The following is a 23,169-nucleotide window of genomic DNA, read 5'->3' as shown; positions in this document are numbered from 1 at the left end:
TGAGTCTGCAAGAACCACAGCATTACTGGACATGGGATGCACCCAAAGAAGATACAGCTTAGATCACAACACCTAAATTCTGTTAAACATCTGGAGAGCCTTCCCAAGAAGGATAGCTACAAACAAGTCCAGACAGTGAAGGCTAAAATAAATACCTGAATCTTTAATGCCCAAACACAAATGAACATCTGCAATTATCAAGACAATCCAAGAAAACATGACCTAACCAAAAAATCTAAATGTGACACCATGGACCAGTCCCAGAGAAACAGAGATATGTGACCTTTCAGACAGATAATTCAAAATAGTTGGGTTTAGGAAACTCAAAGAAATTCAATATAACACAGAGAAGGAATTCAGAATTCTATAAGATACGTTTAACAAAGACATTGAAATAATTAAAAAGCATCCAGCAGAAATTCTGGAGCTAAAAAATGTAAGTGGCATACTGAAGAATGCATCAGAGTTCTTTAATAGCAGAATGAGTCAAGCACAAAAAAGAATTAATGAGCTTGAAGACAGGCTGTTTGGAAAGACACAGTTAGAGAAGACAAAATAAAAAACAACAAAAAATGAGGCATGCTACAGGACTTAAGAAATATCCTGAAAATGGCAAAACTAAGAGTTATTGGCTTTAAAGAGGAGATAAAGAGATAGGGGTAGAAAGTATATTCAAAGGGATAATAACAGAGAACTTCCCAAACCTAGAGAAAGATGTAAAAATACAAGAAAGTTAGAGAACATGAAGTATATTTAACCCAAAGAAGACTACCTCAAGGCAATTAAAAATCAAACTCCCAATGTAATTGATAAAGAAATGATGCTAAAAGCAACATGATAACATAAACAAATAGCATACAACGGAGCTCCGATACATCTGGCAACAGACTTTTCCGTGGAAAGCTTACAGGCCAGGGGAGAGTGGCACTGAAGGGAAAAAAAAAAAAAAAAATTTTACCCTACAATAGTATATTTGGAGAAAATATCCTTTAAAGATGAAGGAGAAATAGACTTTCTCAGGCAAACAAATGCAGAGGTATTTCATCAATAACAGAACTCTTCTATAAGAAATGCTACAGGGAGTACTTTAATTAGAAAGAAAATGACATTAATGAACAATAAATAGTCACCTGAAGGTATAACATAAAACTCACTGGTAATAGTAAGTACACACAATAAAACAGAATATTATAACTCTGTAACTGTGGTGTGCAAGCTACTCTTACCCTAAACAGGAAGACTAACGAATGAATCAATCAAAAATCAAAACTACCACAACTTTTCAAGACATAGTCAGCACAATAAGACATAAATAGAAACAATAAAAAGTTAGAAAGTAGGGGATGAAGTTAAGGCATTGATACGGTTTGGTTCTGTGTCCCCACCGAAATCTTATCTCAAATTATAATCCCCATGTTGTGGAAGAGGGGCCTGGTGGGAGATGACTGGATGATGGTGGTGAATTTTTCCCTTGCTGTTCTCACAATAGTGAGCATTCTCATGAAAGCTGATGGTTGTAAAGTGTGGCACTTCCCCACTTGCTCTCTCACCTGCCACCATGTAAGATATACCTTTCTTCCCCTTCCACAAAGATTGTAAGTTTCCTGAGGCTTCCCCAGCCATGCAGAACTGAGAGTCAATTAAATCCTCTATTCTTTATAAATTATTCATTCTCAGGTAGTTCTTTATAGCAGTGTGAAAACAGACTAATACAGGTATACAGTGTTTTATTAATTTATTTATTTTTTGTCTGCTTGTTTGTTTATGCAAATAGAGTTAGGTTGTTTACAGATTAAAATAGTGGGTTATAAGATAGCATGTACAAGCCTAATGGTAACCTCAAACCAAAAACATACCATGGATACACAAAATTTAAAAGTGGGAAACTAAATCACATCACCAGAGAAAATCACCTTCATTAGAGACGGACAAGAAGGAAACAAAAAAGGATGAGAAGACCATAAAACAACCAGAAAACAAATAGCAGCATGGCAGGAATAAGTCCTTACTTGTCAATAATAGCATTTAATGTAGATGTACTAAACTCTCCACTCAAAAGACATGGACTAGCTGAATGGATGAATAAACAAGACCCATGAATATATTGCCTACAAGAAACTCACTTCACTTATAAAGACACACTTAGACTGAAAATAAAGGGATGGAAAAGATATTCCATGTCAATGGAAACAAAACAAAGCAGGAGTCACTATAGTTATATCAGTCAAAATGGATTTCAAGACCAAAACTATAAGAAGACACAAAGAAGGTCACTGTATAATGAAAAAGGGGCCAATTCAGCAAGATGATATAACAATGTTAAATATATATGCACCCAACATAGGAGCATACAGATATATAAAGGAAATATTATTAGAGCTAAAGAGAGAGACAAGTTCCAAAACAATAATAGCTGGAGACTTCAACATCCCACTTTCAGCATTGGACAGATCTTCTAGGCAGAAAGTCAACAAAGAAACATCAGACTTAATATGTTCTATAGACCAAATGGATCTAATAGATATTTAGAGAACACTTCATCCAAGAGCTGCAAAATATACATTCTTTTTCTCAGCACATGGATCATTCTCAATGATAGATCATATGTTAGATCACAAAACAAGTATTAAAATATTCAAAAATTAAAATAATATCGGGCATCTTCTTTAACCACAATGGAATAAACTAGATATTAAAAAGAAATTTTGGAAACTATACAAATACAAGGAAATTAAGTAATAGTCTCCTAAATTACCAGTGAGTCAATGAAGAAATTAAGAAGAAAATTAAAAAAATTATTTAAACAAATGATAATGGAAACACAATATACAAAAACGTGTGAGATACAGCAAAAGCAGTACTAAGGTGGAAGTTTACAGCTATAAGTGCCTACATCAAAAGAGAGGAAAAATTTCAAACGAACAATCTAACAATGCATCTCAAATAACTAGAAAAGCAAGAGCAATCAAACCCCAAAATTATCAGAAGAAAATAAATAAGAATGATGAGAGCAAAAATTAATGAAATTGAAACTTAAATAAAAAATTAAAAAGATCAACAAAACAAAAAGTTGGTTTTTTGAAAACTTAAACAAAATTGACAAACCTCTAGCCAAGCTGACTAAAAAAAAAATTGACAAACCTCTAGCCAGACTAACTAAGAAAAATAAGAGAAGGTTCAAATAAATAAAATCAGAAATGAAAAAGGAGATATTACAATAGATACTGCAGAAATCTGAAGAATCATTAATGGCTACTATGAGCAAACATATAACAATAAATCGGAAAATCTAGAAGAAATAGACAAATTCCTGCATATGTACAACCTACCAAGATTGAACCAGGAAATCAATCCAAAACCTGAACAGACCAATAACAAGTAATGAGATAAAAGCCATAATAAAAAGGCTACCAGTAAAGGAAAGCCCAGCACCCAATGACTTCATTGTTGAATTCTACCAAACATTTAAAGAAGAACTAATACCAGTTCCATACAAACTATTCTGAGAAATAAGGGAGGAGAGAATACTGCCAAACTCATTGTATGAGGCCAGTATTACCCTGATACCAAAATCAGACAAAGACACACACACAAAAAAACTATAGGTCAATATCTCTGATGAATATTGATGCAAAAATTCTCAACAAAATGCCAACAAATGGAATTCAACATTAGAAAGATCATTCATGATGACCAAGTGGGATATATCCCTGGGATGCAAGGATGGTTAAACAGAGGCAAATCAATCAATGGGATATGTTATATCAACAGAATGAAGAATAAAATCCATATGATCATTTCAGTTGATGCTGAGAATGCATTTGACAAAATTCAACTTCCCTTCATAATTAAAACCTCAAAAGAAAACTGGAGATAGAGAAAAAAATACCTCAACAAAATAAAAGCCATATATGACACAGCTAGTATCACACTGAATGGGGAAAAAACTACAAGCCTTTCCTCTAGGATCTTGAACATGACCAGGATGCCCACTATTACCACTAGTTTTCAAGACAGTACTATAAGTCCTAGCCAGAACAATCAGACAAGAGGAAAATATAAAGGCACACAAAGTTAAATACCTTGGAATTAACTTAACCAAAGAAGGGAAAGATCACTATAATGAAAACTATAAATGAAATTAAAAAGGACATGGAAAATGAAAAAAAAAAAATCTACATTCATGGATTGAAAGAGTTGATGTTGCTAAAATGTCCTTATGACCCAAAACAATCTACAGATTCATTTAATTTTAATCCCTATCAAAATACCAATGACATGCTTAACAAAAATATAAGAAAAAAATCCTAAAATTTATATGGAACCACAAAAGGCCTGGAATAGCCAAAGCTCTCCTAAGGAAAAAATAACAAAACTGGAGGAATCACATTACCTGATATCAAACTACACTACAGAACAATAAAAACCCAAACAGCATGCTACTGGCATAAAAACAGACACATTGACTGATGGAACAGAATGGAGAAACCAGAAACAAATCCACATACCTACAGTGAACTCATTTTTTGACAAAGGTATCAAGAACATACACTGGGGAAAAGACAGTCTGTTCAATAAATGGTGTTGGGAAAACTGGTTATCCATATGCAGAAGAATGAAACTAAACCTGTATCTCTCGCTATATAAAAAATATCAAATCAAAATAGATTAAAGGCTTAAATGTATGACCTCAATCTATAAAACTACTACAAGAAAACATTGGGGAAAATCTCCAGGATATTGATCTGGGCAAATATTTTTTGAGCAATACCCCACAAGCACAGGCAACCAAAGCAAAAATGGGCAAATGCTATCAATCACATCAAGTTAAAAAGCTTCTGCAGAGGAAATAATCAACCAAGTGAAGAGACAACCCACAGAATTGAAGAAAACATTTGAAAACTACCCATCTGACAAGAAATTAATAACCAGAAGATGTAAGAACCTCAGACAACTCTACAGAAAAAAAAATCTAAAAATCTGATCAAAAGTGGGCAAAAGATATTACTAGACATTACTCATAAAAAGACATACAAATGACAAACAGGCATATGAAAAAGTGCTCAACATCATTGATCAGAGAAATACAAATCAAAATTATAATGAGATATTCTCTTACCCCAGCTAAAATGGCTTATATCCAAAAAGCAGGCAATAATAAATGCTGACGAGGATGTGGAGAAAATGAAACCCTTGAACACTGTTGCTGGGAATGTAAGTTAGCACAACCGCCATGTAGAACAGTTTGAAGGTTCCTCACAAACCACAATTAAGCTACCATGTGATCCAAAAATCCTACTGCTGTGTACATACCCAAAAGAAAGAAAGTCAGTATATCAAAGAGATATCTGCACTCCTGTTTGTTGCAATACTATTTACAATAGCTACGATTTTTTTTTTTTTTTTTTTTTTTTTTTTTTTTTTGAGGCAGGGTCTCACACTGTCTGTCACTCAGGCTGGAGTGCAGTGGCACAATCTTGGCTCACTGCAACCTCTGCCTCCTGGCTTCAGAAAATCTCCTGCCTCAGCCTTCTGAGTAGCTGGGATTACAGGCGCCCACCACCATGCCTAGCTAATTTTTTGTAGTTTTAGTAGAGACAGAGTTTCATCATGTTGGCCAGGCTGGTCTCGAACTCCTGACCTAGTAATTCACCCACCTCGGCCTCCCAAAGTGCTGGGATTACAGGCGTGAGTCACCGCGCCCAGCCACCTAAGATTTTGAATCAACCTAAGTGTACATCAACAGACGAATGAATAAATAAAATATGGTACAGATACACAATGCAGTACTATTCATTCATAAAAAGGAATGAGATTCAGTAATTTTCAGCAACATGGATGGAACTGGAGATCATTAGATTAAGTGAAAAAAGCCAGGCACAGAAAAACAAACATCTAATGTTCTCACTTATTTGTGGGATTTAAAAATCAAAGCAATTGATCTCTAAGGGGGCAAAAGAATGGTTACCAGAGGCTGGGAAGGGTAGTAGGAAGTTGAGGTGGGAGGAATGTGGGGATGGTTAATGAGTATAAAAAATGTCATTAGAAGTAATGAACAAAATCTACTATTTGAAAGCACATTAGAGTGAGTATAGTCAATAGTAACTTAAATGTACATTTTAAAATAAAGAATGTAATTGGATTGCATGTAACTCAAAGGATAAATGTGCTTATTTTACATTACACACCCATATCAAAATATTTCGTATTCCTCATAAATATATATACTTACTATGTACCCACAAAAATTAAAATAATAATCATAACCATAAGGAATAAAAAAGATCCATTTAAGGGAAAATTATAGAAATAATACTCAAGAGGTACATGTGCTTCTTAAAAAGGAAAAGTATAGTCAAATGTTGGAAATAAAAATATGATTTTAAGAAGGTATAAAGAAAGACACGGTGCATTTGTTGGCTCTAAAAACTGAACTGCACTATGTTATATGCTTACAACAGAAAGGCCACTGATGACTTCCTAGGATGTGGAAGACCCGCAGAAGAGATGTTTACTAAGAGTGTTCTTTATGTCTGCATAGTAGAAATGAAGTTTTTGACTACTTCCTTTTCTTGTTTTTTTGTTGTCGTTTCAAAATGCTTTATCTTGGGAATTTTAAAACCAGAAAGAAAAATTAGCCCCACTCATGTCACAGAAGAAATTGTGTCTCAGATAGGTTAAGCAATATCTGTTAAGAGCTATCATCTAGTCTGGCAGTGTCCTGATAGTACTTGCATGCCTTTACCCAAGGTCTATGGATTTTATCATTATTTTTTAGAAGACATTACCTATGTAATATGAAAAAATAATTTATTACTATTTATCAGGGAAATATGTGTTTATGAATGTGTGAATGGGTGAGTGTGTGTGTGTGAATGGGTGTGTGTGTGTGAATGGGTGTGTGTGTGTGCATGCAGTGGAGTTGGTACACGTCGAAGTTGACTCGTCTACTGGAAACAGAATTCTTCCCCTTCAGTCATTAATAAAATGTGCACACAAATGAATACCTGTAATGAATATATATGTTATAGAAAAATAATTTTAAAATACTACTTTCCCAAACTTTATTGTTTGGAAAATAAATAGGCTATTTGAGGATGGTCCCTAAGACTGTTTTAATTCTCACTCAAATTATTCAGAATTCAATAACTTTACAATTTCATGTATACCATAGGTTGTCACAGATCACTTCCTGTGATAGGAGCATATGAATCAAGGGAAATATGAAAGAAAAACTGCATGAAAGAAGGAAAATTCTGATGAAGTATGCATTATGAAACAACATGTAGATAATTCACATGATTAAGTCAAAGAAGAGAAAAATAATCATTGGTTATTGACATTAGGTCAAATGTTTAAATTTGAAAGTAGCACAGTGATTAATTTCCATAATAAGATAATTTAAAATTCCATGTTCTTTCATATGCACCCAGTGGAACTCCACATAAATGCTCTGATTAAAAATGCAAGCTCACTTAGTTTCTTCTATATGTCCCTTTGACCTACCTTCTAAGGAAAATCTTCTGTAAGTTTTAATAGACTGATATTCTCACTTTAAAAAAAAAAAAAAAAAACCTTTTAATGTGGCGGCTAATGTTTTCATAATAGCAATTTTATATATCTTCATCTATATCTATATATCTGCAGGCTTCCTTAATCTTTACAGTGGGTAACAACAGCTTCCTTTATCTTGACTGAGAAGGACTAAATCTGTTCTGTGGGATTAACCAAGAAGAATACGTCATACAAATCTTTTGTCCCTTTACGGTTGTACAGGGTCTTTATGCTTTCTTGCAATCTCCCTGTTGGCAAAATTAAGGAGCAAAGGCAGACTTCCTGAGATCTGAACAAAGAAGTCTCAGGCAGTAACAAGTACAGTACACTGAACACACCACAGAGTTTAGTTGTTAAACCCAACCCTATAAGAACTGTTTAAACCTACGGTGAACTTTATTCTTTGTGGAAATGCATTAAGAGAAATTTCACTAGTTCTCTTCAAATTCCTCTAGAGAAAATGCCGAATTTATTCTCCGCATTAAATCAATTAAATAATTGATTATTAGACTTCCTTTTTATAACTTATTTTTTTCGTATTAATGTAAGGCTGGAGAGGACGAACACAAAGGCCCTTTCAATTATTCATATGTTATTAGTTTAATAATATTAGAATTTCAAGGTACGCTTTATGGCTGTCTGGTTAGGAGGGAGCTGAATATATGGATGACTAGATCATTGGTTGTTTTAAAGCTATGCATTGACTATGTCATACCATGTCAGTTTTGGCTACGTAAAGATGTCTTTTTTCATAACTCTGTCTCTTAGACATGTTTGACCTGTTTACCTGATATCCTTGGTGAAAGGAGCTCTCCATTATTGCTATGCTGCAAGATAGAGGAGTTTTCTGTATTTGCTTCTTAAGACTCCATTTAAGTAGGAATGGCATGGAAAGCTCAGCTGTGTCATTTACTAGCTGAGTAGATAGTTGTGTTATTGGCCCCAATTATTCACTCCTCCCTGTGCAAATTTCCTTTTTCATGTATGTTGTCATGTATGTGCATCATGCCTGGGACCCCTGAATTTTTGTTTGGCCATACAGGGTGGACATAAAAGACCATAAGCAAGTATTGAGTCAAGACCTCAAGTACCATTTACATTTTTATTTGCACCCTCATGCCTCCGTCATTGTCTAAAAACAAAGAAAGAATCAAACAAAGAAGCAAGCCTAGCTTAATTTGCTAGTCTTAGAAAGAAGATAGACTTTTTAGGTAAAGTCAGTGTAAAAGAAGATAGACTTTTTAGGTAAAGTCAGTGTCCTAACCATGCCTACCCTAGATTAGCTGACAGCCCCCACTACTTGCCAATCTCTTGTCACCGGGGAAAATCCTCTCAAGATTAGTAGAACTCATCCTGGCTAATACGGTGAAACCCCGTCTCTACTAAAAAAAAAAATACAAAAAGCTAGCCGGGCGAGGTGGCGGGCGCCTGTAGTCCCAGCTACTCTGGAGGCTGAGGCAAGAGAATGGCGTAAACCCGGGAGGCGGAGCTTGCAGTGAGCCGAGATTGCGCCACTGCACTCCAGCCTGGGGGACAGAGCGAGACTCCGTCTCAAAAAAAAAAAAAAAAAAAAAAGTATTAGTAGAACTGCCCTGCCCAAGTAAGCCAAAATTCAGCCAAAGTGTACATATATGACAATAAAGTATTATTGTTTAAAGCTATGTTTTAAGGCAGTTTGTTACATAGCATTGTTGTGGCACAGCGAATTGACACTCTATTACATAAACAGTATATTCTATCCAAATATTTATAAATCTATCTTTTCGTTGATCTATCAATCTAGTGCTTGCATATTGAATATAATATGTACATAAAAATATTTATCTGTGGTATAAATTGGCAGCATTAAAAACATTTGGATGTTTTGAATAAACAGAGGAAAAAATAAACCTAAAGATTTCCAAAAGCAACTGAAATTAACGATTTCCTTCCCTCCTTCCTTCCTTCCCTCCCTGCCTCCCTCCCTCCCTCCCTCCTTCCTTCCTTCCTTCCTTCCTTCCTTTCTTCCTTCCTTCCTTCCTTCCTTCCTTCCTTCCTTCCTTCCTTCCTTCCTTCCTTCCTTCCTTCCTTCCTTCCTTCCTTCCTTTCTTTCTTTTCTTTCTCTTTCTTTCTCTCTCTCTCTCTCTCTCTCTCTCTCTCTCTCTCTCTCTCTCTCTCTCTCTCTCTTTCTCTCGCTCTCTCTCTCAGTCTCACTCTGTGGTCCATTCTGAATGCAGTGGTGCAACCTCAGCTTACTGCAATCTCTGCCTCCTGGGCTGCAGTGATTCTCCTGCCTCAGCCTCCCAAGTAGGTGGGACTACAAGTACCCGCAACTATGCTTGTCTATTTTTTGTCTTTTTAGTAGAGTTGGGTTTTGCCATGTTGTCCAGGCCAGTCTGGAACTCCTAATCTCAAGTGCTCCTCCCACCTCGGCTTCCCAAAGTGCTGGGATTATAGGCATGAGCCACTGCACACAGCCTGTTGGTTATTTTGGAGACGTATTCTACAATAACAAAAAGAACTAGAAGAAAATACACCTTCTAAAGATGAAACACCCCAGGAAACAAAAATGAACTTTTGTTAGCAATGTAGGGTTGCAGTACTCTAGTAAGAGAGGATGGCAGCAGAAGCAATGGACCCAATTTGCTTTAAAAAAATAAACAGCAACAGAGTTCCAACAAAAATTACAGTGCTATGACACATTTGCAAGTGGCAGCCTATCCTGTACACATGAGAGGAAAAAGTTATGAAAACTCGTCTCTGTATGTCAGATCATATTATAATATCTATTGCTGTGGTCTGAATGTTTGTGTCTCCCCAAAATTCATTTGTTAAAATCTCAATCCCCAAGGTAATTAGTTAGAAGGTAGAACATTTTGGGAGGTGATTAAGTCATGAGGACAGGGTCTTTATGAGTGGGACTAGAGACCAAGGGATCTCATTCATCTCTTCCACCATGTGAGGACTCAGCAAGAAGTTACTATCTGTGAACCAGAAAGCAGGGCATCATCAGACAACACATCTGAAGCACAAGATCTTAGACTTTTCAGCCTCCTGCACAGTAAGAAACACGTTTTTGTTGTTTATAAGCTACCTAGTCGATGGTATTTTGTTGTAGCAGCCCATGCAGATTAAGACACCTGTATTCTACCAGTTAAACCTATAAATTCCCTCCAGTTCAACCTAATGCATGACCTTCTCTCTATGTTCCACTTAGGAAAACTCATCTCAGTATAGTAATTAATAACTATAAATGTAGACAAAATAAAAGGATAGCAGGAAAAGAAAAACAACAAATAGAGCAGAAAATAGTTTACCAATAGATTGAGTATTACATCTGCATTGGATATTTGCTATTTTCCCTTCCTGACACATGCTTCATTCTTCCCTAATCTGTTTAGCACCCATGGAGGTTGGTCTTTGTGAATTGACTTAGCAGTTCTTTTCTGCTTCTGTAGATTGAGTTTGGCCACAGGGCTTGGCTGGAGATCTTTGCAGGGAAAAATTAAGGTGGGGGCATTTATTCCTTAGCTCCCGTCCAGTTAGGACACTCGTGTGCTGTGTCCTCCTACTAAAGGTTACAGCTCCTGTTATGTAGCCATCTCTTACAGCTACCAGTGCTTTCTCTGGGTTTCAGAAGAGTTCCATTCCTTTAGGCCTAGGTAGTATGTTTCTTCTACTCTTGTGAGCCTCAGGTGCTTTACCATCTTAATTCACTTGGTATAATAATCCTTTCATTAAACTCTCCTCAGTTACCTCATTTGAGTAGATCATCTGTTTCTTATTGGGAGTTTAACTACTACAACCACAAAGCAGAAAAGCAACCACTTAGTAGAAGGTAATGACACAAAGACTGATCGAAATCCTGAAAGCTGTATTGAAAAAGAGAGATAAAGTGGAAAAATCATAAGAAATAATCGACACTGCAGAAAATTCAGCAAGAGACATGGTAGATATAAATGATAAAACTAGTACAAAATAATTGAAAATAAAATAGTGTTAAGCTCTTGAAGAGAAAGTGATAGGTTTAGAAGTCTGGTCAGATACAACTCTGCTTTTGCTAGATTCCCCACACCCCCACAACTCACACAGAAGTATATGAGACAGAACAAATATTTAAAATTATAATTCGAAAAACCTTTTCAGAAATTAAACAGAGCTTAAACTTACATATTAAAAAATACAGTGAAATAAGATAATTGACTCAGATTGTCAATGTCAATGTACATCTTAACTTCAAAAGTAAGAAAATTATTATTTGGAAACAAAACCAAATTTCAAATTTATTATGAAGAAAAATAGAATTTTGCTACCCTCAGAATTCTTTGCAGTTTGCATACCATAGGGCAGTGATATCGTTTGTCTCTGTGTCCCTACCCAAATCTCATCTCAAATTGTAAACCCCTCATGTTGATGGAGGGAACTGGTGGGAGGTGTTTTGATCATGGGGGCAGTTCCCCCCATGCTGTTCTTGTGACAGTGAAGGAGTTCTCATGAGATCTGATGGTTTAAAAGTGTTTGGCAGTCCCCTCCTCACTCTCTTTCTCTCTCTCTCCTGCTGCCATGTAAGATGTTCTTTGCTTCCCTTTCGCCATCTGTCATAATTTTAAGTTTTCTGAGGCCTTCCCACCCATGCAGAGCTGTGAGTCAATTATACCTCTTTCTTTTATAAATCACCAAGTCTCAGGTAGCTCTTTATAGCAGTGTGAAAACAAACTAATACAAACAGGAACAAAGTCACAAGGCACTAAAGGGATCAAAGTGGAATTATGGATTTCATATACAAGAAAAATATTCTTCGGTTATAAAGTCTGAACATATAAGAAGCTTGCAAGTATGTTTTTTTCCAGGGGTACTTCTTAAGAAAACTACTAAAAGAATAACTTTATGTGAAATCTCAAGAGATTATGTGAAAGATGACGTTGTGAGCATTAAATATGTTAAATTGGGGAATACATTCTAAATTATATTTCAGGATTAGAGTGACACAAAAAAGTATAAAAATGATATGTCTCAAAATACAGAAATATTTAAATCAAAAATGTGGAAGAAAAATAATAGGAATAGAGTAAGTAAAAACAATACCTCATCCAAAGCAGCTGGAAATTAAATGATGTAATTGAAGGTATCATTGGCAGTGCAAAGCTAAATAATAATGAAAATAATAATATTGACTAAAACCAGATTTGGATGAGAGGGAGGGGAGAAAGCATTACAGAAAACAAAATAAAATGATGATTTTTCTTGATGTACACTTAATAAAAGATTAAGGGCTTTAAATTAAGACACAGTCATAAAGATAAAAACACTATAACTGCATATTACTATTTGATATTTTTAATATAAGGAAATGTATATATTAAAAAACTGAACACAAAAAAATCAACAAACTTTAAAAAATTAATGTGACATAAAATCATATGATCAAACATTGAAAAAGCTAATAAACATGAACAGGCTAAATTCACCTGAAAAAAAATAATTTCTTATTATTTTACAAAGAAAAATTCCATATGAAACATATCTAATAAAATTAGTTTGAGGGAAGGTGCAGTGGCTCACACCTGTAATCCCAGCATTTTGGGAGGCCAAGGTGGGCAGATCACTTGAGGTCAGGAATTCAATACTGGCCTGACCAACAAGGCGAAACCCCATATCTACTAAAAATACAAAAATTAGCTGGGAGTGGTAATGCATGTATGCAGTTAATCCCAGCTACTTGGGAGACTGAGGCAGGAGAATTGCTTGAACCCAGAAGGTGGAGGATACAGTGAGCCGAGATTGCGCCTCTGTACTCCCGTGTGGGTGACAAAGCGAGACTCCAACTCAATAAATAAATAAATAAATAAATAAATAAATAAATAAATAACATAGATTGAAATTAGAAGGATAAGCAAAATACCCAAGCAAATGAATAAATGGAGTTCTGGAACTATATCAGAAAAAGTAAAAAATAGATAAAATCGTGTAAGTAGTATTATATCATAATAAGTAAAGTCTTTAGAATATTAAAGGAAAAACAAAATAACATAAATAACATAAATAACAGTTGATTTTAATTCTTTCTCTTAGGAGGTCAAATGGAAAACTATAATAACATAGAATTAAATCACTTAATAATGTAGTACATATTGATTTATATATGAATATAAATTAATGTGTAATTTGATTTTTTTGTGTATATATATATAATGTATAAATATACAATATATTATATACCTAAAATTTGTATTCTAAAATTGAGGTTATATATTTTTTTTCAGAGTGCATTAGTAAAAAATAATTACATATTAGACCACAGATAATACCTCAATGTCTATCAAGAAAAAAAATACAGAAATTATGCTGTGACTGTGGCTATAAAACCGAATAGTAATACAACAAAAAATAACATCATATTAACTACAAACTTTAGTACTATTTTTTAAAGATAAGTATTAGTTCATGGAGAAAACATAAACCAGCATCATAAAATATCAAGGAAATAATGCAAATGAAAATAAAAGCACTATATTTAAGAATTTGAGATTTTTCTAAAGCAAAGTTCAGAGGAAAATACGTAGCCTGAAATATCTAGAGCAATAAGCAAACAGAACAATATAAAGACAAATTGATTAATATCTAACTCAAATATTTATAAATTTAAAAATAAGTAAAAAAATAAAATGAAAATTCATTGAAGATTACTAAAACAGAATTTAAACAGTATGACAACAGAAAAACTAAAGCAGATAATATAATAAAATTATGAAATTGATGAAATCAGCCAATAAAAATGAGAAAAAACAAATACCTTTAAAAATGGGTAAATAGAAAATAACCACAAAGAGAAAGAATATTTCGTGCATAGTTTTATATCAAATCGCATTGCTCAATTCTGTGTAAATTCATTTGAAAACCTGGTTGAGATTAATATTTATCTAAGATAATATAGTTTATAAAATTGACTACAGAATAGATAGAAAACCTTAATGAAATAATTTCTACAGAATAATTAGTAAAACTTTTCAAAGACTTATTCTTCAAAAAAGTACGAGTCCCTGATAGTTTGACAAAATTTTTAGAGCAGAGAATGGTAATGTTAATGCTAATTGATACATTTCAGGGCATGGGAAAAGGAAGACTTTTACATATATTTATGAATAAATACAAAATGATTGTATCGTCCCCAAGACAATAAATAACTGCATAATTCACAAGTTTTTGTACATTCTTATTTATTAAATCATTTTACTAATAGTGTAATATAAGAATCTTTAAATAGCGTTTAGTAGAGGACAGATTAAGTACATGATGAATTATTTTTCAATGGAATACTATGTAGCTATTAAAGAAATTAGGACATTGTATATGTATTGATATTAAAACTCTCAAAGTTACTCATTTATTAAAATATTTGCTCAAAATTATTAATTTAGCATCTGATATGTACCAGACTTTGACGTACATGCCAAGAAACATTGAAGTGAATAAAGCAAACTTTTCTACTCTTTTGAAATTTGCCTTTTAGAAAAAGGAGATAAAAAGTTAATACATTTATGGTAAGTTAGACAAAAATGCTCAGAAGAAAATGTAAACACAAGAGGAGCATGGATTATCAGGGTGGGTCGTTAACATTTTAACAGGGTGGCCAAGACAAACCTGAATGAGAAGAAAACTCTGAACAAAGACTTGAAGGAAATAAAGAAACAACCATGTGGGTGTTTGGGGGAGGAATATTCTAGGCAGAGAAAACGATGCAAGAACATTGAGTCACTAAAGTGTCTTACATGTTAAAGGAACAAAAAGAAAATCCATGGGACTGGAACAATGAGAACAAGAGCAAGATCATTAAAGATGAGGTGAAAGAATTAATGATGGGGTGCAGATGATGCAGGCTCTTACAGGTGAAGAGTAAAGACGTTGGCTGCTGTATTCAGAGTAGACTTCAGAGTGCTAGACAGCTGGGAGACCAGCTAAGAAATGAATGCAGTAATTCAGGGGAGAGGTGATGATAGTTTTTACTGGTATGTACTGGTAAGTAGAAATGGCAAGCAGAAGTTGACTTCTGGATATATTTTGTAGTAGTGCCAATGGGATTTGCTGTTGGAACTAATGTGAAAGAGAAAGGGAAAAAAGGAAAAGGTGACATCACTTGTCTGAGTAAGTACAATGAAGTTAGCAGTGACTGAGATGAAGACAACTACAGATAAAACTGGTTTGGGAGAAAGTCAGGAGTCTATTTTAGAAAAGTTCCTTTTAAGGTGCCAATTATATATTCAAGCACTAATGTCAATTAGGCAGGTAGCTGTATGGGTTTAGAATTAAAGGGAGGGGTCTGTCCTATAAATCTATAAATCACTGTGCAATGCTACCTATTGTATACAAATAGGATGGGTAATATATAAGCAGATCTACTTGTATTGATATTAAAAATTTTTGGAAATATATGTAAGAATTCATTAATAGCCTGCTACTTGTTTGAGGGCATGGAACTGGGCAAATGGGAAGGCAGGATTTGTTGGGAGATATTGTTTTGCATACCTTTTTGCAGAAAGTATTTTATAGTATACATTTTTACATTTTACAAAATGATCAGACAAGTGATTGATGATCCTATTAATTAAAAATAATGGAAAATAAAATTTAAATTGAATAAAAACTTGAAGTACAAATATTGCAACCAGAAATAAAAACAAAATATTTATTGAATGAATACTTATAACTTTGTTTTGATAATTTTACTTAACAATACTTTAAATACAGTACAGTATATCAAGCATAATTTATTCAATTTTCATATTGTTTAAAACTATCTCAAAATATTTCTGAATGATTTTGTTTGTTTGTTTGTTTGAGACGGAGTCTCACTCTGTTGCCAGGCTGGAGTGTAGTGGTGTGATCTCGGCTCACTGCAATCTCCGCCCCAGGGTTCAAGCAATTCTCCTGCCTCAGCTTCCCGAGTAGCTGGAATTACAGGCATATGCCACCACACCCAGCTAATTTTTTGTATTTTTAGTAGAGACAGGGTTTCACCATGTTGGCCAGGATGGTCTCAATCTCCTGACCTCAGGTGATCCGTCCACCCTGGCTTCCCAAAATGATGAGATTACAGGTGTGATCCTCAATGATTTTTAATGCTTTGAATTGGGTCACCCTAAGGAGATGTTTAATGACAGATAAGAGTAATTGTTCATAGTCTTATAGTTGTTAAATAATGAAAACCCAAATCAAACTTTCTTTAAAGAAATACAGACAATGTTTCAACTCAGCTACATAGTTCCAGGCGCAATTGAATTTCATTGCTCAAAAATTCATTAGAAATATTTCTCCCTTCCTCCTGGTTCTTTTTCCTGGATTCAGGTAGCTCTTTTTTCCTTATCTATATTGGTAGAGATGGCTTCTTATATCTCCAGGATTCCATGTTCTTACTCTATGAGAATTCAGAAGGGAGATGTCCTTTTCTATATAGTTCTGGCTAAATTGTCAGAAAGGAGACATTATACCTAACCCTGAGTCAGTGTTCGCGTTCAGAATTATGGTATACTCTACTTCAAAAACTAGAATTCTGTGCCATAACTGAGAGTAAGGGAGGAACTGTTCCCTAAGGAAAAAAACATACAAGAGAGAAACCAAACAAACTCATGGTCACTGTAGTTGTCATCTTATAGTTCAATGAATAATAAACTGTACCTTTCTAATAAACTGGTACACATTATTCCATTACAGTAGAGTAAATATTCAAGTTTTCTAAACTTAATTATCTTCCTTCTGTACTTACTTCCTCTCAGTTTTTCTCAGACTCCCATGTCCAAATTAAAGGAAATTATGATTTTTTTTTCCAAGGTGGTGTATGCTAATCCATTGCATGCCAAGCCAATAGATTTACATTTTATCTGCTAACCTGTTGTATACAAATGGATGTTCATGAACAAGAGAGATATAATCACTATGAAATTTGAAAGTGATTATTCTGGTAAATCTGAATAGTATGAATGAAGTGTAGAGAACACAAGTAGGGCTTTGTACTTAGAATGTGAGGTAGTAAATCCAGGCTTAAGATTATAGTCATAGAAATGGAGATGAATAACTTTTCTTTTCTCCCTGAAAGAAAGATTTAACTACACATGAATTCAAATGTTACCAATTTAGATGTGTTCACATAACCTTCGTAAGTGAAATGAAGCTCCTTTCATTTCAAAGAGCCAAAGGCAATATGCTCATATTTGCAGCAATCACTATAACAAAACATTTTTCCAATGGAGCCATACTTTAAAGAATGACTCTTATATTCCTTCCATAATGGATACTGCCCCTTTAAGTAGCAGAAACAGCTTTAGAGGATAATAGTCATTATTATGATTGTCAATCTATCCTAGAGCTGCTATTCTGCATTTTGTTGTTTATCGTCATAAATGGCACTTTCAACATGAGAATTCTGTTTGTCTCAAGCCAGACTGGCAAAACCCTGATGGATGGGAAAAGGATAATATCCAAGAGAAAGAGAGAGGGGGGCGGGGTGGGGGAGAGAGACAGAGAGAGAGAGAGAGAGAAAGAGAGAGAGAGAGAGAGAGAGAGAGAGAGAGAGAGAGAGAGAGAGAGAGAGAGAATGCTTGATGCTACCTACCAAAAGTAGAAAATAGTAGGAAAGAGAACTCTTAAATCAATCTAATAGTATCTCTCTTAAGTTAATCTCTTAAAAACTGAACTGTAATTAAATGACAGCTTCCTTTTATCAGTTCATTAGAAATAATGTCAAATCAGTACTGTAGAGAATTCACTCTACCACAGCCCTGATATCACATATTTGAAATAATTTATTTTTATTGTTTGTCAGTAATTCCTTTGATAACATGCAGCTGATATGTAGGTTTAGGCACTGATAGGATTGAGGACACTAATTCAAAATATGGCTACTGAGCATTTGTGAAAACAGGAGAAGCAGGAAGGTCATCTTCTGATCATTTCCTATTCTTCTCTCCTAAAACAGGCCATAAAACCTAGAGAAGAATCTTTTGACCTTTCCTAAAGCAAGCAGGTCATGTGACAGGTACTCATCCTATGCCTGGAGGAAAGGAGCATCCTTTTTCTCTGAAAACACAGGGACACAGAGAAGAAAACAAACCGGCCTTTTTTTTTTTTTTTTTTTTTTAATGGGGTTTCGCTCTTGTTGCCCAGTCTGGAGTGCAGTGGCGCGATCTCAGCTCACTGCAACCTGTGCTTCCTGGGTTCAAGCAATTCTCCTTCCTCAGCTTCCCAAGTAGCTGGGACTACAGACACGCGCCATTAGGCCCCGCTAATTTTTGTGTTTTCAGCAGAGACAGGGTTTCACCATGTTGGCCAGGATGGTCTCCATCTCTTGACCTCATGATGCACCCGCCTGGGCCTCCCAAAGTGCTCGGATTACAGGCCTGAGTCACCGCGCCCGGCCCAAACAGGACTTTTTAAGCTCCTCGGAGTTTATTATCAATAGATTCTACCCTCTGTCCTCCAATCATACTTCTTCACAATTACCCACTTCTTCATCGCACTTAGCACAAAAATACACAAGTTTACCTGTGTCTTTGGGTCTTCATTTCTGAAGGCTCCTGTTTGGTGTGTGCTTTCCTCTAGTTAATCTGTCTTTTGTCATAGAAGCCTCAGCCATAAATCTAAGATGAAAAGAAGAAATATTTATTTTCCCCTGCAGCACCATTTTAATTGATCTGAAACCATCACCTCATTAGACTGTTGAGTAAACAAGTAAAATACTCAAAGCCTTTGAATTTTTGTTTTGAGCAATTTGTAATTGTTTTGACTACAAACATGCACCTCATTTCCTTGTCAATTTATCTGTTAAATGTATTTCTCAATATTTATGAAGTAGTATTTGAGAATTCCTCATGAACAAAAATCCCATAAAATATCATCTTAAATGTTTTAAAAATACTAAATCACCATAATGTAAAAGTTAGCTGATTTTCCTTAAGAATGAGCTACAGGTTCATCTCAGAATAATCTCTTGTGTGATCATTGGTTTGTCACCCAATAGTGAGGACAAGTTCTCAGGGCTTTTGGTTTAATTCTCATACATTATCTAGGATGAGATTCTAATAACTCAATATCACTATAGTACTGCTATGCAAGATGTTTTTTCAATAATGAAGAGTAAAATTTGGACACCTTTTCTAATGAGGGAATATTTGTGCCACTGGGAAGTAAGTAGACAGAGCAAAATACATATACTCCTCAAAAAAATAATAAAAATGCCCCAAAATATTGATCATAGGTTGATCTAGGAGGCATATTTAGTGAATTGAAGAGGATGCTCATGGTTGAAAACACTAAGGCCAGGAAATATTACATAATAAACAATTAAAATGAAGGAGATTATGGAGGAGATGGGAGAAGTTATTTCATAAGAGGGGAATAAAAGAATGTGCTTTGAAGTAGAAACAATCTGGTGGGAACTTCTGTGTCATATTATCATCCACATTATTTGAGTTACATTTAGTAATCTGAGCCTCTGTCTCTATGCCTGGAAAATGGAATAAAAGGATATCAGAGACTCTTTCAACAGTTTAAAAAAACCTAACTGTAAGCAAAGTGCTAACTGTAAGCTCAGTCCAGAACATTATAGTAGTTTTCTAAGGGCTTATTGTCTTCCCCTATAAAAGAGAGATAATGGAACAAAATGTTCAAAGAGCCATATATAAGTAGGTAAACTACAGATTACAGTAAGTGAAAGAGCTTTCAAGTTTGGGTATATATGCTTTTTAAGAAACTTTAATGGAAGAATTATATGGCTTGAGTTGTAATCCCAAATATGGTACCAGTCTGCTTAGACTAGGAAACAATTTAAACTTTTCAATTTTTACAACTCCAAAAATTAAAAAATGTTTGGTAAAGAAATTCTAAGATCCCATCCATTTGTAATATTGATGACTAGATGATTATATATATATAAAATACATATATAAATGAATCCTAAATACATATGTGTATATATATTTATATATATTTACTTATATAAATACATATATATTTAGGCTTCATTAATATTGATAATTAGAAATTTCCCTAATTCCTGTAAAAATTTTAACAACTTGGAAAATAATATTAGTTTGGTCATAACTAGTAAGTTATCTAAGTAATATTCCTTTTTGGGGAAATTTAACTTAGATTTTACATAATAGTTATAGAAAATAAAGAACAAAATTCAATCTATCATATACTTTACAAAAGTGAGAATAAAATAAGTCAAACTGATAGACTTTGAGAACACTAAAAATCATTCAGTTAACAGAAATAACAAAAAGAAAAATTAAATGACACTGGATACTCTTACTAGTTTGGATAAAGATTACTCTTATTGTAGGTTTTGACTTCATTAAGATAGTTCGCAGATAATTAACTTGACAATGTTCTTTATTATTATTGCTTCAGAATTATCACTACTTTTTAAACAATTATAGAAAGACGCTTATTGAGGAAAACAGAATATTTGTATTCTAGTTATAATACGTTAGCACACAATGGCTTATTTTCTCTGACTTTTTGTTTTCCAATGTACAAAAAGTTTTCAAGTCTTCCAGTTTTAAAACTGATTTTTTTTCCTTGAGCAAGAGTTCAGAGTGATTTATAAAATTAATTTTTTTTTTTTTTTTTGAGACGGAGTCTTGCTCTGCCGCCCAGGCTGGAGTGCAGTGGCCGGCTCTCAGCTCACTGCAAGCTCCGCCTCCCGGGTTCACGCCATTCTCCTGTCTCAGCCTCCCGAGTAGCTGGGACTACAGGCGCCCGCCTCGTCGCCCGGCTAGTTTTTTGTATTTTTTAGTAGAGATGGGGTTTCACCGTGTTAGCCAGGATGGTCTCGATCTCCTGACCTCATGATCCGCCCGTCTCAGCCTCCCAAAGTGCTGGGATTACAGGCTTGAGCCACCGCGCCCGGCCAATTTTAATGACTATTTTCAGAGTGCTTTACAGTTTTTACTACCTACTACTAAATCAGTCTATTAATCATTTGTTATACCAATTAATAATGGGCTGTGGGTCAATGATTTGGTAGATATGGTGTTAAGCAAAACTTTTCCTCAGCAGTGTGAATCTTCTTACATAGGCCCATGAATCTATGTCCATGGTATGAGTGTGTGTAGAAGGTACACTACAGAGATAAATGGCTCAACTCTCTTTGACCCTGGAGCAAAATAAATGAGAGTAATAAAGTTCACCCCTTTGAGTTTTGCCTTGTTATCAAATATTCCTCAAATCATGAAGCCAATAAAAGTGAAATAGTCTGTCAGGGGAAAAACAACGACAAAAAATACTTTCTATTTTTCCCTTCAGGCACTTTAAGAAAACTTCGATTTTAGATGTATGAATGAAATTACTTCTAAAAATTAGAAAATTCTATCAGCTCAGAAAACATGAGTATCTTTAGCAGAAAGTTAGACTTCCACTCCAAGAATAATAGTATTGTGCTGTTTCATGAATTTTTGTCTTCACTATTAACTGAGACACAGCGTTTGACTTCATTTTTGCTGTTTTAGTTTCTTTTCAGTTATATCCACATATTAATAAAGACAAAGAAAAGAAGAAGAAAAGGTTAAAGGACTCTTTGGAGAACTCAACATTTGTCTTCACCACGTAGAACAAGATCATAGCTGAAGAATCGTCAACATACTTTTAATGCATTAAAATTAAACTACTTAGTGTATATATCAATACTTAATAAATGAAAGAAAGAGTGCCAGAAACCAGGGCCTATTCCAATGCTGAACTGCTACCATGGCCTTGGAGACTGAAAATCTCCCTCTGCTGTCCTTATTTCTCTTTAAGCTCTACTTTTGATACCATTTTTGTAACTGTTTTACTAGGATTTTCCTTCCCTTGGGCCTCTGTGCTCTCATCACACTAATGTCATGTTTATTGGTCCTGCTCCCAGGCTGCCTAATCTTCAAGAAACTTATGTGAACTGAGGCCAATTCCCACCACTTTTATAAGCACTTTGACTTTCTTTAGAAGCTTCCTGCATCTCTCCCTTACTCCTGCTCTTCTTTTTATATCACTTTTTCAAACCTGTTGTATTCTAGATTCTCGTTTAAGGAGAAAACAGAGTGTCTTCAACTTCCCTTTCCACTTCACATTTTCCCCTTATCTATTAATCTGCATCTGCTACAATCCATTATCAGTCAATGGTCCTCTACTCACACCAGGGCTTATTCCCTTTTCTGTCTCCTTCAGCATTTTGCTTCATGGCTGATACCCCTATTTCTTCATCTTCATTGTCTGTCTCCTCTTGATCCATCCCCTCAGTGTCTGTTGTTTACCCAAACAACTTACTTGAATTTTACTCTTCAAACAGATCATCCATTGGCTTCTCCTTGATTTTCTTCAATTATTAACTGCTTTTTCCTACTTACATATCTCTGTTTTCCCTGTAGTTTAAAATGTTCTAAATGTAAGTCTCCTCAAACATATAATTTCATGCCAATTTTATCTACGTTTTAAAATCTCCCCTTTATCTAAAAATCGTATCCAACAATCATAGCTTTACTTATCATTGCTATGTGGATAATTTCCTTGTAAATTTATATATTTAACTCCTGTTTCTATTCTGAGCCCTAGTGCCAAATTTTCAAATGCTACTTCATTAACTTCAAATTCACACCTTTTTCCTCC

The sequence above is a fragment of the Rhinopithecus roxellana genome, chromosome 4 (assembly GCF_007565055.1).
Source record: "Rhinopithecus roxellana isolate Shanxi Qingling chromosome 4, ASM756505v1, whole genome shotgun sequence".
Taxonomy (NCBI): domain Eukaryota; kingdom Metazoa; phylum Chordata; class Mammalia; order Primates; family Cercopithecidae; genus Rhinopithecus; species Rhinopithecus roxellana.
This window is presented reverse-complemented; position numbering follows the sequence as displayed.